Below are 12,101 nucleotides of genomic sequence, written 5' to 3' on the forward strand. Positions count from 1 at the left end.
TGGGATGAGTCCCGTGGCAAGCTCCACACTCACTGTGGAGTCGGTCTGAGGATACTTTCTCCTTCTCCCTCTGCCCCTACCCCACTCATGCTCTTTCCAAAGTAAACAAATCTTAAAATAAATAAATAGAGCCATATTTCCATCTGTTTGTTTTACTTTGCATTTTATCTGAAGAACTCCCTTTCCCATTTTCTACAATGCAATTCTGGCTCTGAATACTTTCAGTTTTGGTTTATGTGAAGAGTATCTTTTTCTTTTTTTTCCCCCAAAAAGATTTATTTTAGAGAGAGAGAGAGCGCACACATAAATGCAGGGGTGAGGGGCAGAGCGAGAGGGAGAGACAGTCTTAAGCAGACTCAGTGCTGAGCACAGAGACTGACACAAGGCTCCATCTCACAACCCTGAGATCATGAACTGAGCCAAAACCAAGCTTAATACTTAACTGATTGCACCAGCCAGGCACCCCATGAAAAGTAATTTGCCTTAAGTTTTGAAAAATATTTTCTTGGTGTATAAATTTCAGGTAGACTGCTTTTTGCTTGTTCCTCTTTGGCACTTTATGCTGTTCCATTGCCTTCCAGATTGCCTAATTCTATTATTTTCTATCTATGTAATTTTTAAATTTGCTTTTAATACTCTTTTTATTGATGCTTTCAATAAATTGACTATGATATATCGGTGCTTCACTTTATGTTTATTATTCTTCAGTTTAGTTGAGCTTACTGGATCTGTGGTTTATATATATATATATATTTTTACTTTGAAAAATCTAAAAGAATTATTTCACCAAAATGTTTTCTTTCTTAACTCCTCTTGGAATCCTAATTGCCCATTTAATAGGTATCTTGGTATTTTCCCTCAAGTTAGTAATGCTCTGTTCAATTTCTTTTCCTCTGCTTCATTTTAGATTGTTTCTATTTCAATATCTTCACATTGTCCTTTTCCCCTTTATTGTCCAGCATGCTGTTCATTCCATCAATTTTATTTTGCATTTCAGATATTTCATTCTTCATTTCTAGATGATTTAGAGCTCTTTATATCTTCCATTTTTCTTTCCATTATGTTCTTTTCCTTTCATTTCTGAAAATATTTGTATTAAACATAATAACTGTATTAAAATGTTTTCTTGCTAACCCATCATCTCTGGCATATCTAGTTCTATTTCTATTAAATGTTTTTTCTGGCTATGGGTCCTACGTTCTTGCTTTCTTGCATGCCTCATTTTTAATTGATGTCTGACATTGTGAATTTTATATTGTGATTACTGGGATTTATAGCATTTGTAAGAGTCTTTAGGCATTTTTTTGGCATGCAGTCAACTTACAAATCAGTTTGATCCTCTATATTTTTAAGCTTTGTTATGACACAGAATAGACTTTACTCTAGGGCTTTTCAGTGAAGGCATGAATCTTCTGATAATTCTACCTAATTCCCTTTTATTACAAGGACCCTTTATTCTGACACTTGGGGACATGAATGATTTTGGTTTTGCACCCACTTAGACAATTGTTCAGCCTATTACTCTCTAGTGGTTCTTTTCCAGCATCAAGGAGTATCACCATGCACAAGAGCAGATCAATGCAAAGCCAAAGAAGTTAGGAGATTCCTCTTCACATCTCCAAATTTTCTCTCTGTAGGTCTCTAATTACTGGTACTTTGCTCCATGAATTAAAATTACTGGTACTTTGGCCTCCCTCCATCTGCCCAAATCACTGAGTCATCAGGTCCTGTTTGGATTTCCTCTACATTCATTGCAGCCTTGAAAATGCCTCCAGGCAGTATCCTGGGTAAAATTTAGGGTCCAGTTATTGGTTTTGCTTCCCTGGGGGACAAAGTCGTGTGCTAACTCTAGCTCTATGTGTGAAAACTCTTGTTTCATTTTTTTTTCCCCTGGTTTTCTAATTAGGAAGAGAGGACAATGTCTCTAACCATAAGTCCTTCATAGGTTTAATCAAAAGTCTAGATACAATTTTTGATTTAGTATCTTGGCCTATAAGAGGGTCAATTTTAGAGGTTTATTCTTGGGTTTTCCACTGCAATAGCTATTATCTGACAGGCCATGAAAACAATGTGTGCATCTAGTCGAGTATTTTAGGCACATTGACGTTGGTTTGTAACCCACTAGATCCACTGTGAGCTGGACCTGGTCCAGGACTCAACTTACTACTTATCTCTTAGATACTCCAATCTAACAGAAGGCCATGGCAATGTCTGAGTCCTTAGATATTAAAGCTAAACTAGGCCGAGTATTCAAAATTTCACAAAACATCACCTTTTGTCCCCACTGTATTACTCATGTTAATGGACATAGGCTCCCTAAGGAAAGATACAGAGAAAAGTTATCATATGTGTTTCCTTTGGTGATACAGGGTCCTCTTTCTTAGGGACTCAGACTCTTCATCTAAAAATGGGTTCTGGAGCTGAATATATGCTCAGGACTAGAATGTAGGCAAGATATTGTGACTCTTTACTTCTGCCACTGTTCTAAGGCTCCTGATTTATTTTATAAATCAAGTAATCTTTATTTTCATTATGTAGATTGTGAAATTTCTTTGTTGCTACCCATCTGTCTTTTCCCCAGGGACACCATGTTCCAATAGCCATCTTCATAGCTCTGTACAAGACAAGCTCTCTGGCTGCCACTCTGTCATTGTCACTTATTAAGATAATTGTCTCTCCCTTATTTCTGATGATTAAAAGCCATTGTACAAATGATGTTATATTGGGATCCTATGCTCACCTTTATTTTAGGATCCAGTGTTGTTTTTTTTTTTTTTTAAGACTTTATTTATTTATTTGACAGAGAGAGAGAGCCAGCAAGAGAGGGAACATAAGCAGGGTGAGTGGGAGAGGAAGAAGCAGGCTCCCAACAGAGGAGCCTGATGCGGGGCTCGATCCCAGGAACCTGGGATCACGCCCTGAGCCGAAGGCAGATGCTTAATGACTGAGCCACCCAGGCGCCCAGGATCCAGTTCTTAAACTCTCCTAGCCTCAGCCTGAAAAAGAAGGTACTGCTGATTCTCAAAAAGGCACCAGGATTCTCAGGATAACCCTGTCTCTAATACACTTCTTATCGCTGTGGTAATAGTGACATCACATAGGATATAGGTGGCTTGTATGTTTTCAGTCTCCTGAGAGACCCTTACCTTTTTGCTCCACTTTTTGTTCTAATTTTTCACCAACATCTACAGAAGGTCTGAGGTTTATACTTCAATTACTATAAGGCCTTTACTATTTCTAATCTTTTAAGACTCAAAACGGCTGTGTGTGTGAGCATATCTTTCTCCTGCCTACTCCCACCTTGAGAAAAGTTTAAATCTTATATCCAAGGAGAGTGCTCTCATAATGATAATCAGTCCCTTATCAAACTATTTATAGGCCCAGAACATGCAGGGGGATCTGTGATTTGAGATTCACAAATGCTTTAATTCAGGGATCCCCATGCCATATTTCAAGTTTAAATTCTATTCAAATGGTCCTCTGACATTGGCATATCTGACTTAAATTAACAAAATGTTAACTTTTTTTTTTTTTCTGGAGCTTTTGTTCTTTTCCAATTAAGTCCTAGGCTCAGTTCATAGCTCTTAGTGCCATATAATTGAGGTGTGAAACTTTTTGTATGCTACTGAAGAGGCCCTCTGGCTATTACACTTCATCTAAATGGGTGATTAGTCACCCTCAGCTCTTCATTGTCTTTCTCCAATGCATTTATTGTCCCCATAACAACTATTAACTGTCATGCTTCTTGTAATTAATATTTTCCCTATACATCTCAATATCCTGATATGTTGTACCCATTAGTGAATTAATCTCCACTTGTACCACATTCGTTTATCACCTTATCACTCATGAAATTTAACAATGACATTGCCACAGCATACCAGTACCTATCCATATTCATTCTGTTACCAGTAATGTGGACCTCACTGCCAGCTGGTGTTGGATGGTCCAACTGTGCAATTACGTATCAGTGCTGTGTTCTTAGGACCCTGAAGAATGAAATGCCTTAGGTATGTGTTCCTGAAAATGCTTTTCTGTGTACAATTAGTTTTATAGGAAGGTCTCACAAGAAGAGTTTTGAGAGAGCAACTGAAGCAGAAGTGGTCATAGAGATGTAAAACTGTGACGTGGTTGCTGTAGTGGCCTCAGTCAGTCTCACAGAGAGTGGCGAAGCTAGAATGGCCCTTTAGAAATGTCCTCCACAGAGGCAAGGGGAACAGGTTATATACTCCCTTTTTGAGCCGATAAAAACTTGTGAGAGATAGCTACCTTCAGCACGGTAAGCGCAGGTCATCAATTCTCAAGATTTCTAGCAATTGGAGTATAAGAGAGGATCAAGATTGTACACTATACCAGGCACTATTAGGATACAAATTAAAGAATCAACTACAATAAGTTGTCATAATGTCTATGCAGGAGAATCAGAGTATGGTACTGCTGCACAATTTGTCTCTTCAACCAAATCTGGGCGCAAGGGAATTCTTTTGAGAGAAAAACATGTTTATGTTGAAGGCCTACAACCAGTGCTTCCTAAGGCATAGAGAAAAGATCATATGTTTCAGATTCAATGAAATGGTTTAAAACATTGATTGGATTAGATAATACTCAGGCAAATAACTCCATTACTTTGTAACCACTAATGTAACACAGTCAGCTTCACAAAAACCTGCATGCATTTTGATTTCCAATGATATACATTTGGATATAGGACTCTGATTTTTAATAATTTTTATAAGTTTAATATATCCAAACTAGTGTTGCCAGAAGAATCAGTCAGCATAGCTGGGGAGCTCCATAAATACTGAGCAACATTGGTGTAGATTGATACAACTCTTTAGGTATTGGCTTGTAAATACAATCTCATTATTTTTAATTACATCTCAAATTTCACCAGAGACCATATACTTTGATTGTTAGGTAAGGATCTGAATGGGTTTGAGATACTTGCAATTTTAAGTTTCTATTAAAAAGATGAAGACATTGGCCATTATTGAGGATAATCAAAGGAATGTGACATGGGATATGAATGAAATTCTTAAAACTTATTGTATCTTTACAATAAAGGAAATGAATCCCAATGTTAATAGTTTGAGACTCCAGTACTCTGGATGGTATTTTTAGTAATAATACAAATCCATCTCTTTGAAGCAGCTTAATATATTCTCTCTTTTCACGTGCTACCAAAACATCCTCCCAGTTTTTCTGTCAAGATTCTCTAGATTATATTCCTTATTTTTTTATTGCATTAATGGATTTATGGCAGACTATTTTAAGAACCAGTTAAGTGTGACAGCAGGTGTTAGAGCCTAAGAATGAAACAACTTGTACAGCATGTATAAGAGAATCTATCTATATTTATATAAATAGTAAGATACATTGTTAATAAATGAACACATAAAGTAAGGGGGTTTGGCACAGGGTATGGTAGATTTACTTAAATTCTCCTTATAGTCTGCAGCCAATGAAAATATGTAAGAGTAAGAAGCCCAAGATTGCTATAATCAGATATCTTCTGTTATTTTCCATACTGCCCTATCCATCCCCAATTTCTTCAAAAAATGAGTTTCAGCGGTTAAAAGGGTAGAGGAAGGGTAAGTGGAAAGAAGTGTCTCAGTGGGGAATGAATATAAATCTATCACTAACATGGAATAACTAATCCAATGGTTCAGTGGCATCATCTTTATATGTGTAAAACAACATATTTCCCCTGACACCATCCTCTGACACTTTAGATACAGTCAGCAGGTTATGGTGGCTACGCTGCCACCAATAAGTAAATTATGGGATCAAGCTGTTAGGAGTGGCTATCATCATTCACTTTTTTCTTCTAATGTCACATTTTTCATTATGTCTTAGGTACACTGCAAAGATGTATTCCACCTCTAACCTTCATGACACTGAGTAAAAATAAATGTGGATTTCAGTAAGTGAAGAACAATATTTCATTGGCAAAAACAGCCTTTCAATTTTAATGATAACTAAACTTCTTTGACCAAAAACTGGCTTTTTCCCCCTCCACATCTGTAAACGAGGAACGCTATATTACTAGCAGTTATGAATACTAACTTTTAAGTCATCCCTCTAAAATATCACCACATATGCAATACACACAGGCATGTTACATTTTCTTGAAGATAAAACTATCTTCAAAGTTATTATTATGTTATTTGACTTCTTTCACTTGTTGACACTTGAAATGCTACAAGATCAATGGTGAGTAAAGTTCCTGGTCTCTTAACATGCATTTCAGTAGTTACTGCCAAATTGTTCTAGTGGTCACTATAGTACTTTTCACTGCCACACGTAGTTTAAGCAAAAAGAAAGCTCGTTCCAAATAAAAGATACCCTTGTATAAACAGTAAACATAGATTTTATTAAATTATGACATTGGGTTTTGTATCTTAATATTCTCTGTACAAAACGTAAGTTTACTTAAAGCATATAGAAATGCCATGATGTTCTAGAGGAAAAACACTTGGGAAATTGAGTTGCAAGCTGAACTAGCCATTTTGTTTTTTTCGTTGAATGGAGTTTTTACTGAAAGTCACAATATGATTATTCCAACACAGGTATTTGGCAAATATAATTTTGAAATACGTATAGTTCATTAATGTTGAATATAATCTCATTGCTCTGGTTGGATGTATTTCTCTAGTTGAGAATGTGTTGTTTTCCTCCTCTTATTTACTTAAGGTATTTTGGTACTCCATTTCAGTTTACCTATTTGCATTTTATAATTCTACCTCACTTTTTTCTCTGCACTGTTCTTTAGATTAATTCTATTACTTTATGTTCGAATTCATGCACTCTTTCCTGTTATCTATGTTAAACTGTTAAGTCCATGTTCCACTGATAAAAGAAAAATACAAAGTGGACTTAAGTTTTTTTACTGTTTTTTTTTAAGTTACTTCTGTAATGTCTACCTTTTTATATTTTATAGTTCTCTGCTGAGATTTCCTGTTTTTTTTCATTCATTACAAACATAATTAACCCTTTGCTCTTCGAACATAGTTTCAATAGATTATTCAAAATTTCATTTGGCTAAGATCACCATCAAATTATTTTGCTTTTTTTTTTCTTTTGATTATGGCTCACATTTACTTATTTTTATGTGTTGTAATTTTAGATTATACCATTTACATTGTGAAGAATATGTGTTAGAGATTCTGAATTCTGTTATATTCATTTAAAAGTATTTCAGTTTATTTTCATTTTTAAAATTTAATTTTTTTCTTTATGCATAGGTGATGCACTTATATTATTACAGGTGTACAGCATAGTGATTCAATAACTCTATACATTATGCTAGGCTCACCGCAGTTATAACTACAGTCTGTCACCATACAATGCTATCACAATACCATTGACTGTATTTCCCTATGCTGTACCTTTAATCTCTGTGACATATTTATTCCACAACTCAAACTTGAAGCTTCTACCTTTCACTCCTTTTGCCCATTTTGTCCAACCCTCTGGCAACCACCAGTTTGTCCTCCATATTTATGGGTCTGTTTTTTCTTTGTTCATTTTTTTTGTTGTTGTTTTTTAGATTCCACATATAAATGAAATCATATGGTACTTGTCTTTCTCTAACTTATTTAACATAATACCCTCCAGGTCTCTCCATGTTGTTGGAATCGGCAAGATCTCATTTTTTTCTAATATTCATATGTATTCATACACACACACACACACACACACACACACACACACACGCACACAGTCTTCATTTATCTATCATGGATAATTAGGTTGCTTCCAGAGCTTGGCTATTGTATATAATGTTACAATAAACATAGGGGTACATATATCTTTTTGAATTAGGGTTTTCATTTTCTTTGGGTAAATGCCCAGGAGTGGAAATTACTAGATTGTAGGATATTTCTATTTTTAATTTTTTGAGGAACCTCCATACTATTTTCCACAGTAGCTGCACCAGTTTGTATTCCCACCAACAGTGCACGAGGGTTCCTTTTTCTCCATATCCTCACTAACACTTGTTATTGCTTGTCTTTTTATTTTAGCCATTCTGATTGCTGGGAGGTGATATGCTACAGTGGTTTTGCTTTGCATTTCCCTGATGATAAGTGATGTCGAGCATCATTTCATGTGTCAGTTGGCCATCTGTAGGTCTTTGAGACAAAAAAAAATTCAGATCCTCTGCCATTCTTTAATCAGATTATTTGTTTTTTTGGGTGTTGAGTTGTAGAAGTTCTTTATATATTTTGGATATTGGTCCCTTATATATACTATTTGCAAATATTTTTTCTCATTTGTTAGGTTGCCTGTTCATTTTGTTGATGGTTTCCTTTGCTGTGAAACATTTTTCTTTTGTCTGTTGTTGGTGTAGGCCCACTAGTTTATTTTTGCTTTTGTTTCTTTTGAGGAGACACACCTAGAAAATAGTTTCTAGGGCCAATTTCCAAGAGATTACTGCCATCTTTTCTTCTAGGAGTTTTATGGTTTCAGGTCTCTCATTTAGGTCTTTAAACAATTTTGAATTTATTTCTGTGTATGGTGTAAGAAAGTAATAAAACTGTCACTATTTGCAGATGATATGATACTATACAAAGAAAACCCTGAAGACTCCACCAAAAAACTATTAGAATAAGTCAACAAAGTTGCCAAATACAAAATCAATGTACAGAAATCTGTTGCATTTCTATACACTCATAGCAAAGTATCAGAAAGAGAAGCTAGGAAAACAATTTCATTACAATTTCACCAAAAATAAGTAAATAAAATACCTAGGAATAAACTTAAGGATATGAAAGACCTGGACTCTAAAGCTATAAAATATTGATGAAAGAAATTAAAGATGATACAAACAAATGGAAAAGTATTCCATGCCATGGATTAGAAAAAATAATATTGTTAAAATGTTCATACTACCCAAAGCAATCTATAGGTTCAATGTAATCCCTAACAAAATACTAACAGCATTTTTCACAAAACTAGAATGATCCTAAAATTTGTAAAGAACCACAAAAGAATCTGAATAGCCAAAGCAATCTTGAAAAGAATGAAGCTGAAAATATTAAAACCCCAGATTTCAAGATATACTACAAAGCTATAATAATCAAAAAAGTATGGTACTAGTGCAAGAATAGACACACAGTTCAATGGAAAAGAACAGATAGCCCAGAAATAAACCCACACTTACATGCTCAGTTAATCTATAACAAAGAAGGCAAGAATATACAATGGTGAAAAGACTCTCTCAGTGAATGGTGCTAGAAAAACTGGACAGCTACATGCAAAAGAATAAAACTAAGGTATTTTTATTATATTTTAATATACACTTATTGTGGGTGAACTAAAATTCCCAGCATGGTCTTTCTGCAGTATGTGGCAAGAGAAATCTCTATTTGGTTATTTTATCCTTAGCTGGTCTGATTGGGAGTCTCTCTTGCACATGTATAGTTTTGAAACCAGCCAGATATTTGGGTAGAATTACATATAAAATATAAGCCCTATGTACTATTCAGGAATTTCATGCTATGTGACTTTCTGGAATTTCCTTTTGATCTAGCTAATGCAGTTTTTCTGAGCTCTGTTTTAGTTCTTCAATTCAATATATATATAATTTTTTTACCATGCAAAATCCATATAATACAGGAAATATATGATAAAGGAAAATTGTTTAATGTCATTCTGTTTTCCTAAGTGTAGACTAACCTTTAATTTCTGCCTGCTCTGCGTTATTCTGTAGTGACTTCAGTTTGTTATTTATTTGCTTGACTATTTATTAATTTATTTATAGAATTGAGACTTATTACATGCATATGGTTGATCTGACAGGTGCTACTTGGAAATTACTGGAAGTACACCCATCTAAAAGTAATTTTGTGATACAATATTAGAATTCAGGATGTAAGTTAGTTTTGTTAAATTTAGAATATACAACAAATGTATGTTAGAATCATGAAGAAAGCAATGATTAACTCTAGAACACTGAGAAAATATCAAAAAGGACATAGTATTTTACCTTGGATTTTTTTTTCCTTTTTATGAATGGAAAAGTCACTTCAGCGTGATGCATACAGAATTAAAACTTATTTAGAAAAAAAAAAACTTATTCATATAGAATTGAAACTTTCACATAATATACATCATTTTTTATATGGGGTACAAATCATTTGTTGGTTTTTCTTTTGAGATAAACTGAATTGATTCACAAAATAATGTTATTTTGAGAATTTTGAACATTGAAGGTGTTCTTTGAAATAATTATTTTAAAATTTTATATAATCTGAAAATAAGACAATTCAACAACCTTTCATAGATTAGTGCTTAATACTCATATGCTTAGAATTGGCTCACACGCTTTATGGAGGAGTTAACAAGTATCCAATTTTAAACAAAAAGGAAAAAAATGATTACAAGTAAAAAGGTGATTTGTAACTATGAGAATGATTACGTGTCTCTTCTTATTGATCTATAGATTATACTGGCTATCCCCTCTACCTTTAAGAAATTTTTTCAGGAAGTCAGTAATCATTAATGTTTTTATTACAATGTCATATCTTTGGCAACATAAGTTAAATTTAAAGTCATCATTGCTAGTTATTGCAGTATGTGAAATTAGAGTTCCGAAGTGTGAAATGTATAATGAGAGATAGAAGTGTATGTCAGAAAAAAATCAAGGGAGAAAATTTCATTGAAACATATGGCATCAACAATGGCAGCACTTTATATCAACATGCATGTTTAGTGATAAAGAGGGACAAGAAAGAAAATGTTTCAAATAACTATCATGTGTAAAACTTCACATTTTTTCATTTAATTTTACAAAATTTAGAGATAAGTTTCATGATGTGAAAGCAGAAGAGGAAAGAGATAAGTTGTAAGCATTTCCTGAGGAAGTGAAGGTACTGAAATTCAAAGACATGCTCTCTTTCCACATTAGTCTCCAAATATTTAAGTCTAAACTAGACAAATGATTTAAACTGTTGGGCTCATTAAATAGAGAATTAAAAGTAATTACTTGCTTAACTGATTTTTCATCAAATTGACTGACTCTTGCAGAAAATTCTGCAATGACAATTATGTTTAATGTGATTTACATAATAGGTGCAGATATTATGTGTTAAACTCCTGTTTACAAAATCATGATTATAAATAACATGTAAGATATACTGCAGTCATCAAACAAAAATTCTGAGCAACAAATAAGTGTATGCATGTGCTATTATTTGCAAAACAATAGAAATTGATAATGGAGCAATAGAATTACACTGAATGTGATCTAATCTTATTGATTATGCCAAAAGCACTTCATGATATTGCAATGATTCAAACTCTTTAACATGAATACTAATTACATTATGATGGCAAAACAAGAAAATGACAATTAATTGTCTCCTGTTAATAAAATGACAGATAAACTAAGGTAATTTTCTCTTTTCCCCAAATAGGGTCTAGTTACAAAGCTCTCAGCAATAGAGATTCTTTAAATATCTTTGTTAATGTGACTTAGAATCATTAGCTTTTACCCTCTTTCCCTCCCACTTTCCTTATAGAGTCAACTTCTAATGAACAGAAGTGAAGGGAAGATTTTGATCATCTGACCTCCTGGGAGATCTACTTGAAATTTGCTTCACAGCATAGTGAGCCCATCTCTCACTTCCACCTGTGCTGAAGGAGTGCTCCTTTTTTCCCCCACCTGAAACTCTATAGTATCACCTCAGAAGGCTAAAACTGTAAATAACTCTTACACTTTGAGACTGTTAGAATTAAAAATTAATTGTAAGAGGAAGTCACCAAAAATTAAAATCTTCTAAATAAAGTTCTTTTGCTAAAAGATCTTTAATTCTTAAGCTATCTTTAATGTCTTAAATTGGTGAGACTATACTAGACATATTTATGAAGCTACAGTAAGTCCCAAGAGAACCTCAAATCCTCATTGCCTTCATACGAGGAATATTCATCTTTTATATACATAATATATATACATAATATATATATATTCAGTTCTTGGCACTTTTAAGACTACTTCTCCCAAATTTTTACCATTAAATATATCACCTGCAATATATATATAAATCTGCATTCTCTGAGCTAACATTTATAACATAGACACCAAAGGATTTGGTTAAATG

General features: G+C 33.9%; 1 long non-coding RNA gene across 1 annotated transcript in view; it reads left to right on the forward strand.

Annotated features, from left to right (window-relative positions):
* Positions 1-11,775, forward strand: part of LOC123798154 (uncharacterized) — a 373,819-nt gene extending 362,044 nt beyond the window's left edge. Inside the window, exon 4 of the long non-coding RNA XR_006781187.2 lies at positions 11,523-11,775. This is a non-coding gene — a long non-coding RNA (uncharacterized LOC123798154). The remainder of the gene's footprint in view (positions 1-11,522) is intronic.
* Positions 11,776-12,101: the final 326 nt, after the last annotated feature.

This window comes from Ursus americanus, chromosome 1, assembly GCF_024610735.1.
Source record: "Ursus americanus isolate L20-20 chromosome 1, mUrsAme1.1.p, whole genome shotgun sequence".
In the NCBI taxonomy this organism is placed as follows: Eukaryota; Metazoa; Chordata; class Mammalia; order Carnivora; family Ursidae; genus Ursus; species Ursus americanus.